The sequence below is a fragment of the Ursus americanus genome, chromosome 34, assembly GCF_024610735.1.
Source record: "Ursus americanus isolate L20-20 chromosome 34, mUrsAme1.1.p, whole genome shotgun sequence".
Lineage (NCBI taxonomy): Eukaryota > Metazoa > Chordata > Mammalia > Carnivora > Ursidae > Ursus > Ursus americanus.
The window spans coordinates 5,193,619-5,206,190 of NC_142160.1; the positions used below are offsets into that span (position 1 = coordinate 5,193,619).

General features: G+C 37.5%; 1 protein-coding gene across 1 annotated transcript in view; it reads left to right on the top strand.

Moving 5' to 3' along the window:
- Positions 1-1,500: 1,500 nt before the first annotated feature.
- The window catches only part of LOC123776407 (uncharacterized), a 54,170-nt gene continuing 43,098 nt past the window's right edge, over positions 1,501-12,572 (top strand). Inside the window, 2 exon segments of the mRNA XM_087858884.1 lie at positions 1,501-1,884; positions 2,522-2,569. The gene's annotated coding sequence lies outside the window, so the exon portion shown is untranslated.

Here is a 12,572-nt window from a genome sequence, read left to right on the forward strand (position 1 = left end):
ACCAGTCCCCAAGAGGCCTGGAGAACACTCCCTTAATCAACATGAAATGCACTGAAGAGGGAGACACCTGAAACTCTGAACAGCTCTATGATGACCATATTTTTAGGTTGAAAATGATGGCAACAAAGGCATCTATTGAAATAGGTCCCTGGATTTCATTGGGAATTGAGCTCATTGGAGAGGTGGAGTCCTGATGGCAGCATTTAACTCTCAGTGGTAAGATGAGTGCAGTTAACACAATCGTCAGCAGAGACAGTGTCCACAAGTGATGTGAAGTAGAGCAGTGGTTCTCAAATGGGCTTTACATTAGTGTTCCTTAGGGCAGTTAGGAAAATCCCATTGCCAAGCTTTCATTCCAAATAACTGAAATAAATACCTCCCCAAAAGGACCAAAACATGATTTTTTTAATTCACTGGATATTATCAATTTGCAGCAAACTTTGAGAACCAAAAAGATTTGTAGGGGTTTGTCTTTGTAACTACTTGATTATTAGATCCATTGAAATGAATTAGATATAGACTTTACCATGGTCCTTCAAAGTATATATTATATACATGTATTTTTAAGAATTTAACAATGTCCATCAAGCCTTTTGCATCATCTATGTGGTGGATAGCAAAAATGCAATAATTGTTCCTCAGTTTTGAGGAGCTATTCGGATGTACTCCAGACTACTGAACCTCTAGAGACTTCATTTTTATAACAGTTCTTTTACTTTTAAATCCTACTTTCCACTGGTTTTTATGAATGCTTTTTGCTTTGAAATCTGATGGGCTTCTATTTCCTGTTCACCAGTTTTCTAATTAACATAATGTCATCTATTGTAGACCAGTGTAACATTCTCTGGACTATCAAGAAGATCCCTCCAGATTGTAGTACAATAAAGCAGGAGATTTGATATAGACCTACTTAAGACTTTCCACACAGAAAATCAGAATACATCAAAATAAGCACCCATTCTTCGATCTTAAAAGTTTTGCCATATATGTTTTTTCTTTAAAAAGGTAAAGTCAAATTACAAATGCATAATTTCAATCCTAAATACTTAACTATTCATGCCTTTAAAGAAATTACAATATTTCCTATGTGATTCCCATACTAGTTTCACACCAAAGAAGAGTAATCGTCTGTTCCTTAATATTCCAAATTACCAGCGCATATTCGAATTTCCCAAATTATCCCCATAGTCTGTGGTAGCTGCTGTTTTTTCCATTGGGATCTGATCGAGGGGCAAACATAGCATTGGACTGTAAAGTCACAATGAAACAAGAACATCTGGGGGCTCTAAAAGAACGTGGGCAGAAAGATGGTCACCGACAATATTTTACCAAATGTCTCAAAAAGCGGAAAATACCGCGAAGAAGCGAGCGCAGAGGACAATGGGAAATGTAGTCAACTCTAGAGGGATCACCGCGCAGCACTCTGGGAACGGGTCCTCTGGCTTTCTTCTGCGCATGTGCGTTCCCAGCCCCGCCTCTTCCTCTCGGATCTTGGTCCTTGTGGGGAGGAGGTGCACACGTGGGACGAGAGCGCTGAGTGGCGGGGCTTGGCGCAAGTGCGGAGTCAGCGTGGAAGGCTGGGCTTGTGCGAGGGCGGTGAATAACACCTGGGAGCGGCTGGGGGGGACCTCCCGAGCCCGGGGCGCGCGCCAGGCCCCGCAGTCACCGTGGGCAGGTGGGGCTGAGCCCGGTCAGAAGCAGGTGCTCGGCGCGGGCCGGGCTGTGCGGAGACCGTGCGCCCGACCCTGCCTGCAGCTCGACCCGGGAAAACGCTTCACCGCAGCAGGAGGGGAAAGCGCGTTCCTAACGTTGACAGCGAACGTGCTGGAAAGCTCGGGAGGCGGGTCTGCGGTGGAGCCCGAGTTGGGGAGCCGCAAAGACTAGGTAAATTTCAAGTCTGCCGCCTGTTACTTTTCTGGAAATGAGGATAATAATAAGGTCTGTTTCTTGGCTCTTCTCTGAGTTAGGTAAGAGGTCACCGGTGAAACCTGGAGCCTGGAGCCAGGTCCCAAGTAGAAGCACACGCTTTGTCCCTGTGGGAAATCTAAGTCTCGGATTAGTGAGATACTAGAGTCTGAGAGGGCCAGCAGGGTGTCCACCGTCCTGTCCCTTTTACTTTGCTCTCTGTGTTCCCTAACGCAAGGGGTAAAATGATATTCCTAGGACGGTGGATAAAGATGGAGCCTGAATCTTTTTTCTGTCTTTATTTTAATGAAAGAGCAGTGCTTTGTCTTTTCGTATACTTGAATCATTTGTTGTTGTTTTTTCTATTATTTTTTTAAGTTGATAAAAAAAAAGTGTAGTAACCTGTCGGTTTATGTTCCCATAATCACTTCAGGGACTCATGTGGACAGTTTTTGTTGGCTCTGCATGGTCATTCCATGTCTTTTCAAGGGCTCAAACGCCCTATTCCTGTAGGGAGCCTGTGCCCCATCTGGGATTCTGAGACTTTGTGGAAGTGAATTTAGGAGCAGTGAGATATGCCCCGTCTCTTGACTCCCTCCTCTTTCTTTCCACCCAGCTGAGCCTTATAATCTCCCAAGAGGGACCGAAAATGAACACATCTCAGGTGAGCATTTCACTCATTCCTCACTTTGTATTAGATGAACTTAAGTTTATAGAGTCCGTACGTTCAGATTAGATCAAGTTAAGCTTTACTTTATTACACTATTTTACACTGTTTGCTGTTAATCCTGATTTTTAATATTTGGATGCGAGTGGGCACCCTTTATCAGTATAAGTAGAGTCCTTCCTGTGACAGTTTGCTAAGATGTTGTTTTAGTCATAAACGTGCAGAAGTTATGTTCTAGTTGGCCCAAAGGTGGAACTAGAATTAGAATTCCAAGGTCTGAGGGTGGGCTCAGATTTTATGCTGACAGTGTACACTAAATCCTGTGAGCTAAGGGAACATATACCCAATGTCTTGGTCCTTCTGCTTCTGCATATCCATCTGTCATTTTTTTTTTTAAATTTTGGATATATAACGCATTCATATGGCTCCAAGATACATACTGAGAAGCCCTACTCCTGCTAGCATCCCTGTTCCTACCTATGTGATGTCCTCCACTATTTTCGTTGGAACCAACAGTTATGCATACTGTATATTCTTGCTTTATGGCTTGTTTTTTCATAAATATAATTTGGACATGTTTCCATATTTATACTTAAAAAGCATATTCATTTTTTATATAGCTGCGTAATATTCCATTATGTAAAAGTACTGATTATTTAGTCAGCCTTCTATTGAAAGACATTTGGGTTGTTGATAATTTTTATGTTTGTATGGGTGAAACTATAGGCTAAAATGGTCAGAGCTTAAATGCAGCTTCATTTTGTTCGATACTGTATAATTGTCCTCCATAGTGGCTGTTATATTTGTATTGGTGCATATGAAGTGTTTGTTCAAAATTGGTGTATCAACAGCAGCAGTGTCCACAATAGCCAAAGTACAGAAAGAGCCTAGTTGTCCATCGACAGATGAATGGATAAAGAAGAGGTGACATACATATACAATGGAATGCTACTCAGCTATCAGAAAATTGAAATCTTGCCATTTGCAACAACGTGGATGGAACTGAGGGTATTAGGCAGAGCGAAATAAGTCAGTCACAAAAAGACAATTATCATATGGTTTCACACATATGTGGAATTTAAGAAACAAATCAGAGGATCATAGGGGAAGGGAGGGAAAAATAAAATAAGATGAAACCAGAGGGGGAGACAAACCGTAAGAGACTCTTAACTGTATGAAACAAACTGAGGGCTGCTGGAAGGGAGGTGGGTGGGGGATGGGGTACCTGGATGATGGGCATTAAGGAGGGCACGAGATATAATGAGCACTGTGTATTATATAAGACTGATGAATCACCAAACTGTACATCTGAAACTAATAATATACTATATGTTAGTTAATTGAATTTAAATAAAATTAAATTTAATTTTTTAAAAATTGGTATATTGAGCACCTGTAGTGCCACATCTGGTGTGGTAGTTACTGCGTAAACAGCTGACAATCCCTGATTGGGAACAGCCCTCCTGTAGCTTACATTCAGATGATGGGAGGTCATAAACTTTAAAGACTTTGTTATTTGATAATCGATACAGAAGAAATAAAACAAGGAACATGTTGTGAGGACCAGTTTTAATTTTGAATAAGTTGATCAGTTAGGCTTCTCTGAGAAAATACTTGAAAAAACATTTGACAGTTGTGAGGAAGGAAGACTTTCAGGTATCTACAGAAGAACACTGGAAGCCAAGCAAGCTGCCCGTGCAAGTGCCCTGGGGCAGCATGGACCAGAGGTCTGTAACCAGCAAGAACAGCAGTAGGCCAGGGTGGCTGTACTCAGCTGAATAGGTAAAACAGGACAGTCCGTGTGCGGAATTGAAGGCCATCACACTTTTCACCCACGTAGTACAGTTGAGACCCATCCATGCTGTTGGATCTTTCAGTAGTTTGTCCCGTTTTCCAATGAGTGGATCTATCACAATTTGTTAATCCTTTTACCAGTTGATGGACGTTTGTGTTGTTCCCAGCTTTTGGCTTTGTGAATAAAGCTGCAATAAGTGTTCATTTTTCGGTCTCTTTTGCGTGGACACATACCTTCATTTCTCTTGAGAAGATGATTAAGAGTGTGTGGAATACTGGGTTTTGTAGTAAGATGTGGTATGTATATAAGATGGATGTTTAACATCATAAGAGGCTGCCATACTGTTTTTCAGAGTGACCATGCCATTGAGATTTCTAGATGCTCTGAATCCTCGCCAGCATTTGGAATTGTCAGTTTGGGATGAGGAACTTGTGTAGGGTTATTTGTTTTTGTTTTTCGGGTGAATTAGTTCGTTTTCAATTTAAGCCACCTCGCCAGGCACGTCCAGGTATTTCGTTTTGTTTTTAGTTTAATCTGATGTCTGATGGTGTTGAGCATGATTTCGTTCGCATCTTTGCTGTCTGTCCCTCCTCGTGGTGAAATATCAGATCTTTTCTCAAATCTTTTGTCAGTGTTTTCTAATTGAGTTTTTCTTATTCCCAAATTTTGAGAGTTGTTTAGCTATTCCGACACAGGTCCTTTATCGGTAATGTTTTATGGATGTTTTCTAATCCATGACTTATCTTTTCATTTGCTTAATGCTGTCTTCTAAGAACAGACATTTTTAATTGATCAATTTAAAGTTTATCGAAATATCAGACTTTATGGGTTGTTTGGTTTTTTTCTTTTTTTTTTTCCTTTGGTCCCATCTAAGGAATCTTTGCCTAATCAGGGTCACAAATATATTCCTGTGTTATCTGTTAAAAGTTTATAGTTGTGGATTTTACATTTATGACCGGGTTGAGTTTAATTTTTGTTTATGATACAAGTTGTAACTGTTGAAGGAAAGTTTTGTTTTTCCCTGTCTTATGGGGCTTTATTACTCCCAGTACCATTTGTTAAGAAGTTACTTTATCTCCACTGAATTGCGTCAGCACCTCTGTTGGAAGTCATTTGACTCTGTGTCCCTCTATATCTGGACTCTGTTCTGTTGTTTTCTGTATCATTTTGCCTTTACCACACTGTCTTGATTATTCTAATTACATGTTTTAATTAATGTGTAATTGATTAATTACATATCTTGAAATGTAATGTGAGTTCTTCAACTCTGTTCTCGTTTCAGAATTATTTTGCATATTCTGGTCCTATCTTTTTCCATTTAGAATCATTCTGTCTCCTAAAAGCTTCCTGGGGTTTTTGCCTGGGATCGTATGAGATCTGTAGATGAACTTAGGGAGAACTAACAACTGACACTGGAGCGTACTGAGCCTTCCAGTCCCTGAACACACTATAGCTTTTCATTTATTTAGTGATAAGGTGGGTTAGGAGCTATGAAAGAACATGATCTGTTGTACATTTTAGAAGAATCACTTGCTCCTGTTTAAGAATTGACTCTAGTGGGGCACTGGTTGAAGCACTGACAATTTAGGAAGCTATTCAAGTGCTTCAAGTAAGAATCTGTGGTAGTAAGTTAGCACTGAGGATATCTTGAGGTGGTCAGAATCTGGGTATATTTTGAAGGTGGAGCCAACAGTATGAAAGTACCTGTTTCCCTGTAGCTTTGCAAATAGAGTGTGCTGCCGAAGGTAGGAGTTTTGACAATGGGATAAGAACCTGTTTTGTTTTACGTCTCAGGTTATCTGATGAACATTGTTTTATGATTTGGGTCCATTGCACTCCCTTTTTTTAAATTGCATATTTTTTATCCTGATTCTACTTTGTGTTTTGATCTTTATTTGTATTTTGAGATTCACCTGTGCCTGTGATGTAGATTGCATATTTTTCTCTAATATGTTATATTTTGGCCCTGCTTATAATTTCTATCTTTTGCCATAAAGAAATTTAATTTTTATTGTCATCAATTTCAGCAGCCTTTTATTTTATGAATTCTGGATTTTGAGTCCTATTTGGGTATTTTCCACTCCCCTCCCCAGTCCTGCTAAGATATCATTGATGTGTGATATTGCATTTGTTTAAGATATGCACCAAAATGATTTGATGTATGTATATATTGCAAATTGATTGTCACGGTAAGTTTAGCTAACATCCCTCACTTCACATAGTTAGAATTGTTTTCCTTGTGATGAAAACTTTCAGAATTCATTCTCTTAGCAACTTTCAAATATACAGGCAGTATTGTTAACTGTAGTCACCGTGCCGTGTATCACATTCCCAGAACTTAATTATCTTGTACCTGGAAGCTTGTACCTTTGACCGTCTTCACACAATCCCCTCAGTTACCACTACCCCCCACACCCCACCTCTGGCAACCACCAATCTATTTTCCATTTCGGCGAGTTTGACTTTTGTAGATTCCACATGTAAGTGAGATCATTCAGTGTTTGTCTTTCTATATGTGACTTTTGTTACTTAGTACAAGGCTCTCAGTGGCCATCTGTGTTGTTGTGAATGGCAGGATTTGTTTCTTTTTTATGGCTGAATAATATATATATGTGATATATATATTATACATATATATGATATTTGTAGTATGTATATTACACACACACATATATATGTGTGTGTGTGTGTGTGTGTATATATATATATATATATATATATATATAATGTCCCCCTTTTTTTTTAATCCATCCATCCATTGATGGATGCCTGATTATTTACATGTCCTATTGTAAATAATGCTCCAATGAATAGGGGGTGAAGGTACCTCCTTGAAATAGTTATTTCACTTCCTTTAGATATATATCCAGGAGTACTACTGCTGGGTCATATGGTAGTTCTATTTTTAACTTTTTTAGTAACCTCCATATTCTTTTCCATAGTAGCTGCACCAATTTACTCTCCCACCCACAGTGACAAGGGTTCCCTTTTCTCTACATCCTCACCAACACTTGTTGTCTCTTGTCTTTTATATGATAGCCATTCAAACAGATGTGGTATCTCATTGTGGTTTCGATTTGCATTTCCCTGATGATTAGTGATGTAGAGCATTTTTTCATATACCTGCAGGCCATTTAGATTTCTTCCTTAGAAAAATGTCTATTCCGTTCCTCTGCCCATTTTTTAATCAGATTGGGCTTTTTTTTTTTTGCTGAGTTGTATGAGTTCTTATATAAAGAGTTTTGGTTATTAACCCCATATGAGTTTTTCATTTGCAAATATTTTTTCCCATTTAGAAGGTTGCCTTTTCATTCTGGTAATGGTTTCTTTGCAGTACAGAAGCTTTTTAGTTTGATGTTGGCCCCCTTGTTTATTTTTGCCTTTGGTGTAAATCCAGAAGTAATCATCAAGGCCGATGTCAAAAAGCTTAACTCTACATTTTATTCTAGGAGTTTTGTGGCTGCGGGTCTTACATTCAAGTGTTTAATCCACTTTGATTTGATTTTTCTGTATGGTATAAGATAGTGGTCCAGTTTAATTTTTTCAATGTGGCTGTCCAGTTTTCCCAGCACTTTTATTGAAGTGACTGTCCTTTTCCCACTGTATAGTCTTGTGTCTTTTGTCATAAATTAATTGGCCATATTTGTTCATTTATTTTTGGGCTCTGTTTTGTTCCTTTGGTCAGTATGCCTATTTTTATGCTAGTACCATACTGTTTTGATTACTGTTGCTTTGTAATATCATTTGAAATCAGGGAGTGTGATGTCTCCAGCTTTGTTCTTTCACAAGATTGCTTGCACTATTTCTGATCGTTTGTGGTTCCATACAAATTTTAGGATTTTTTTTAACAGTATTAATTTTCCCAATCCATGAGCATGGCATATATCTTTCCACTTATTCATGTCTTCTTCAGTTACTTTCACCAATGTCTTATGGTGTTTATTACATAGATCTTTTACCTCCTTGGTTACATTTATTCCTAGGTTTGTACTTTTGGTGAAATTATACATGGGATTGTATTAATTTCCCTTTCTGATAGTTCACTGTGGTATATAGAAACCATTGATTTTTGAATATTGATTTTACATACTGCAACTTTATTGAATTTATTAGTTCTGGCAGTTTTAGTGGAGTCTTTAGAGCTTTCTATATCTAATGTTATGTCACCTATAAATAGAAACAGTTTTACTTTTTCCTTTACCATTTGGATTCCTTTTTTTTTTTTTTTCCTTTTTCTTACCTAATTGCTCTGGCCAGGACTTCAGTACTATTTTGAATAAAAGCGGCAAGAGAGGACATCCTGGCCTTGTTTCTGATCTCAAAGGAAAAGTTTTCAACTTTCCCTCATTGAGTATGATGTTAGCTATGGGTTTGTCAAACATAGCCTTTATTATGTTGAGATATATTCCCTTTCTACCCACTTTGTTGAGAGTTTTTATCATGAACGGATATTGGATTTTGTCAGATGCTTTTTCTGCATCTATTGAAACAATCATATAATTTTTATTAATTTTATTAATTTTGTTACAGATAGATTGATTTGTGGGTGTTGAGCCATCCTTTCATCCCTGTAATAAGTTCCCCTTGATCACAGTATATGGTCCTTTTAATGTATTACTGAACCAGGTTTGCCAGTTTTGTTGAGAATTTTCCATCTGTGTTCATTGGGTATATTAACCTGTAATTTTTTTATAGTGTCCTTGTCCATTCTTCGTATCAGGAATGCTGGCTTCATAAAATTAGTTTCAAAGTATTCCCTTCTCTTACACTTTTTGGAAGAGTTTGAGAAGGTTTGGTATTCTTCTTTAAATGTTTAGTAGAATTCACCAGTGAAGCCATCTGGTCCTGGAGTTCGCATATTGGGAGGTTTTGATTGCTGATTCAATCTTCTTGTTAGCAATCAGTCTGCTCAGATTTTCCAGATTGTCCAATTTGTTGGGGTATAATTGTTCATAGTAGTCTTGTGAACCTTTGTATTTTGTGGTATTAGTTGTAATGTCTTCTCTTTCATTTCTTTTTCTTTTTTTTTAAGATGTATTTATTTATTTTAGAGAGAAAGTGCACACGCAAACAGGGGGAGGGGCAAAGGGAGAGGAAGAGAGAGAATCCTCAAGTAGACTCCCCACTGAGCACGGATCCCCGTGTGGGACTCCATCCCAGGACCCTGAGATCATGACCTGAGGCAAAATCAAAAGTCGACACTTAACAGACTGAGCCACCCAGGTGCCCCTCTTCTTTTATTTCTAAATTTGTGTATTTATTTGCATTCTCTTAGTTTCCTGATGAGTCTAGCTACAGGTTTGTCTATTTTGTCTTTGGAAAGACTAGCTCTTAGTTTCATTAGTCTCTTCTATTGTCTTTTTAGTTTCTGTTTCATTTATTTCCACTCTGTCTTTTTCATTACCTTAAAGTGTAAAGTGAGATTGCTTATTTGAAGTCTGTTTATTGATGTAAGCATTTATTACCATGAATTCCCCTCTTCAAACTGCTTTTGCTATGTCTCATAAGTTTTAGTATGTTGTGTTTCCATTTTCACTTGTCTCAAGATATTTTTTGATTTCTCATTTTATTTCTTCTTTGATCCATTGGTTGGTTGGTAGCATGTCATTTAATATCCACATATTTGTGCATTTTCTGGAGTAATTGCAGTTTATTTCTAGTTTTATACCATTGTGGTCAGAGAAGATGCTTAATATGATTTCAGTCTTGGGGCACCTGGGTGGCTCAGTCATTAAGCGTCTGCCTTTGGCTGAGGGCGTGATCCCAGTGTTCTGGGATCGAGCCCCACGTCAGGCTCCTACGCTGGGAGCCTGCTTCTTCCTCTCCACTCCCCCTTCTTGTGTTCCCTCTCTCGCTGGCTGTCTCTCTCTCTGTCGAATAAATAAATAAAATCTTTAAAAATATATATATATATGATTTCAGTCTTCTTAAATTTATTAAGATTTGTTTTGTGGTCTAACATGTGATGTATCCTGGAGAATGTTTCCAAGCGCACTTGAGAAGAATGTGTATTTTGCTGTTTTTAGATAGAATGTTTATAAATGTCTGTGAAGTCCATTTGGTATAACATGTAGTTTGTCTTATGTTTCCTTATTGATTTTCTTCCTGAATGATCTATCCATTGTTACAGGTAGGATATTGCAGTCCCAAACTACTATTGTATTCCTGTCTATTTCTACCTTCAGATCCATTAATTTCTGTATGCTATTAGGTACTCCTATGTTGGGTATAAATATTTACTAATGTTACATCCTCATGTTGGATGGATCCATTATCACTCTATAATTACCTTCTTTGTTTCTTGTTACAGTCTTTGTCTTAAAGTCTGTTTTATTTGTTGTAAGTATAGCTATCCTTATTTTCTTCTTAATTCCATTTACATGGAATATCTTTTTGGATCTCTTCACTCTCAGTTTGTGTGTCCTTAAAGCTGAAGTGAGTCTTTTGTAGGCAGCCTGTAGTTGTAACTTTAAAAAAAAAAAAAAATCTATTCAGCTATTCTCTTTTGATTAAAGAATTTAGTCCATTTACATTAAAATAATTATTTATAATTATGTTGCCATTTGTTCATTGTTTTTCTGGCTTTTGGTAATTCCTTTGTTCCTTTCTTCTCTTTGTCCATTCCTTGTGACTTGGTGATTTTCTGTAGTGGTATGCTTTGATTTAGCTTTTGGTTTTCTAAAGGTTTTTGCTTGTGGTTACCGTGAGGGTTACGTAAAACATGTTATATTTATAGCAGTCTGTTTCAAGCTGATTACCAGTTAATTTTGAATGCGTACCTCAGCTCTGCATTCTTATTCTGCTCCTGACATTATGTTTTTGATGTCACAATTCCATCTTTTTACCTTATATATCAGTAACAAATTATCGTAGTCATAGTTATTACTATAATACTTTGTCTTTAACCTTCATTGTAGATTTATAAGTTATTCACCCACCACCATTACATTATTTCTTTGAATAAGCTTTCTGCTCTTTTTTTGGTTCTCTTCTCCTTCTGGGACCCCCTATAATGCAAATACAGTCCACTTGATGGTTTTCCATAATTCCCTTAAGCTATTTTCATTCCTTTTCATTCTTTTTCCTTTTCTGCTTCTTAATTATTGAATTCTACTTCCCTGTTACCAAGTTCACTGATCCTTTCTTCTGCTTGATCTAGGCTACTGTTGAACCCCTCTATTGAAATTTTTAGTTCATTCACTGTATTCTCCAGCTCTATTTCTGTTAATTTCTCATCTTTTCTATCTCTTCCTTGAAAATTTTACTTTATGCATTGTTTTCCTGACCTCAGTGAGAATCTTAATGACCACTATTTTGAAGTCTTATCAGGTACCTCACTAATCTTCTTTTCATTAAGGACATTTTTGAGGTTTTATCTTGTTCTCTTTTTTTTGGACCATATTTCTGTTTCTACATTTTTCTTTTCTCTCTGTGTTGGTTTGTGCACATTAGAAAAAACAGCCACTTCTTCCAGTCTTGACAGTAGTGTAGTGTGGAAGATGGGCCTTATCTTTCAGCCCAGCCCACGCCCTTGGTTGTCTCTCAAATCTTTGTGGTGGTCTAACCTGTTTCCTTCGTTCCTAGTGGTTCCCAGTAGCTGAGGGTGTACCGAGATCCATTTTGATGTGGGCATTTTCTTATTCACTTAATATATAGAAGTTGTTCAGCTGTTCTCTTGATTTCTTTCTGAGGAAATTGCTCCATGTGTAGCTGTAGATTTGGTGTGTCTGTGGGAGGAGGTGAGACAGGAACTTGCTATGTCGCCAACTTGACCAGAACCCTCCATTTCCTAGTCTTAAATTGTAAAAGAAACTTTCCCGTGTTGTGTTATAGAATTTGATTAGCTTTATTTTTTACATTTATATGTTCAGTCCACTCTAATTTTACCTTGCTCAATGGTGTGAGATATAGATCTAACTTTCTTACCCTTCCTATTTAATTATACATATGACATTTTTGAAAGTTTATATTTTTTCCAAAAATAAAAGATGCTATCCTTTTTCTCCTTCAAAAATCACCTGTATTCGTAGTCATTTTTAACTTCTCTTCTGTTTGTGGGTCATTCCAACTCATCATCTATTAAAACTTTACACAGTTTGAGTGTCAGGTACCACAATTCCAGCATCCTTGTTCTTAAATATTTTCTGGCTACATATGCTTCTTTAGCTTTCCATATGAATTTTCAAGCCAAGATAAGTAAACTGT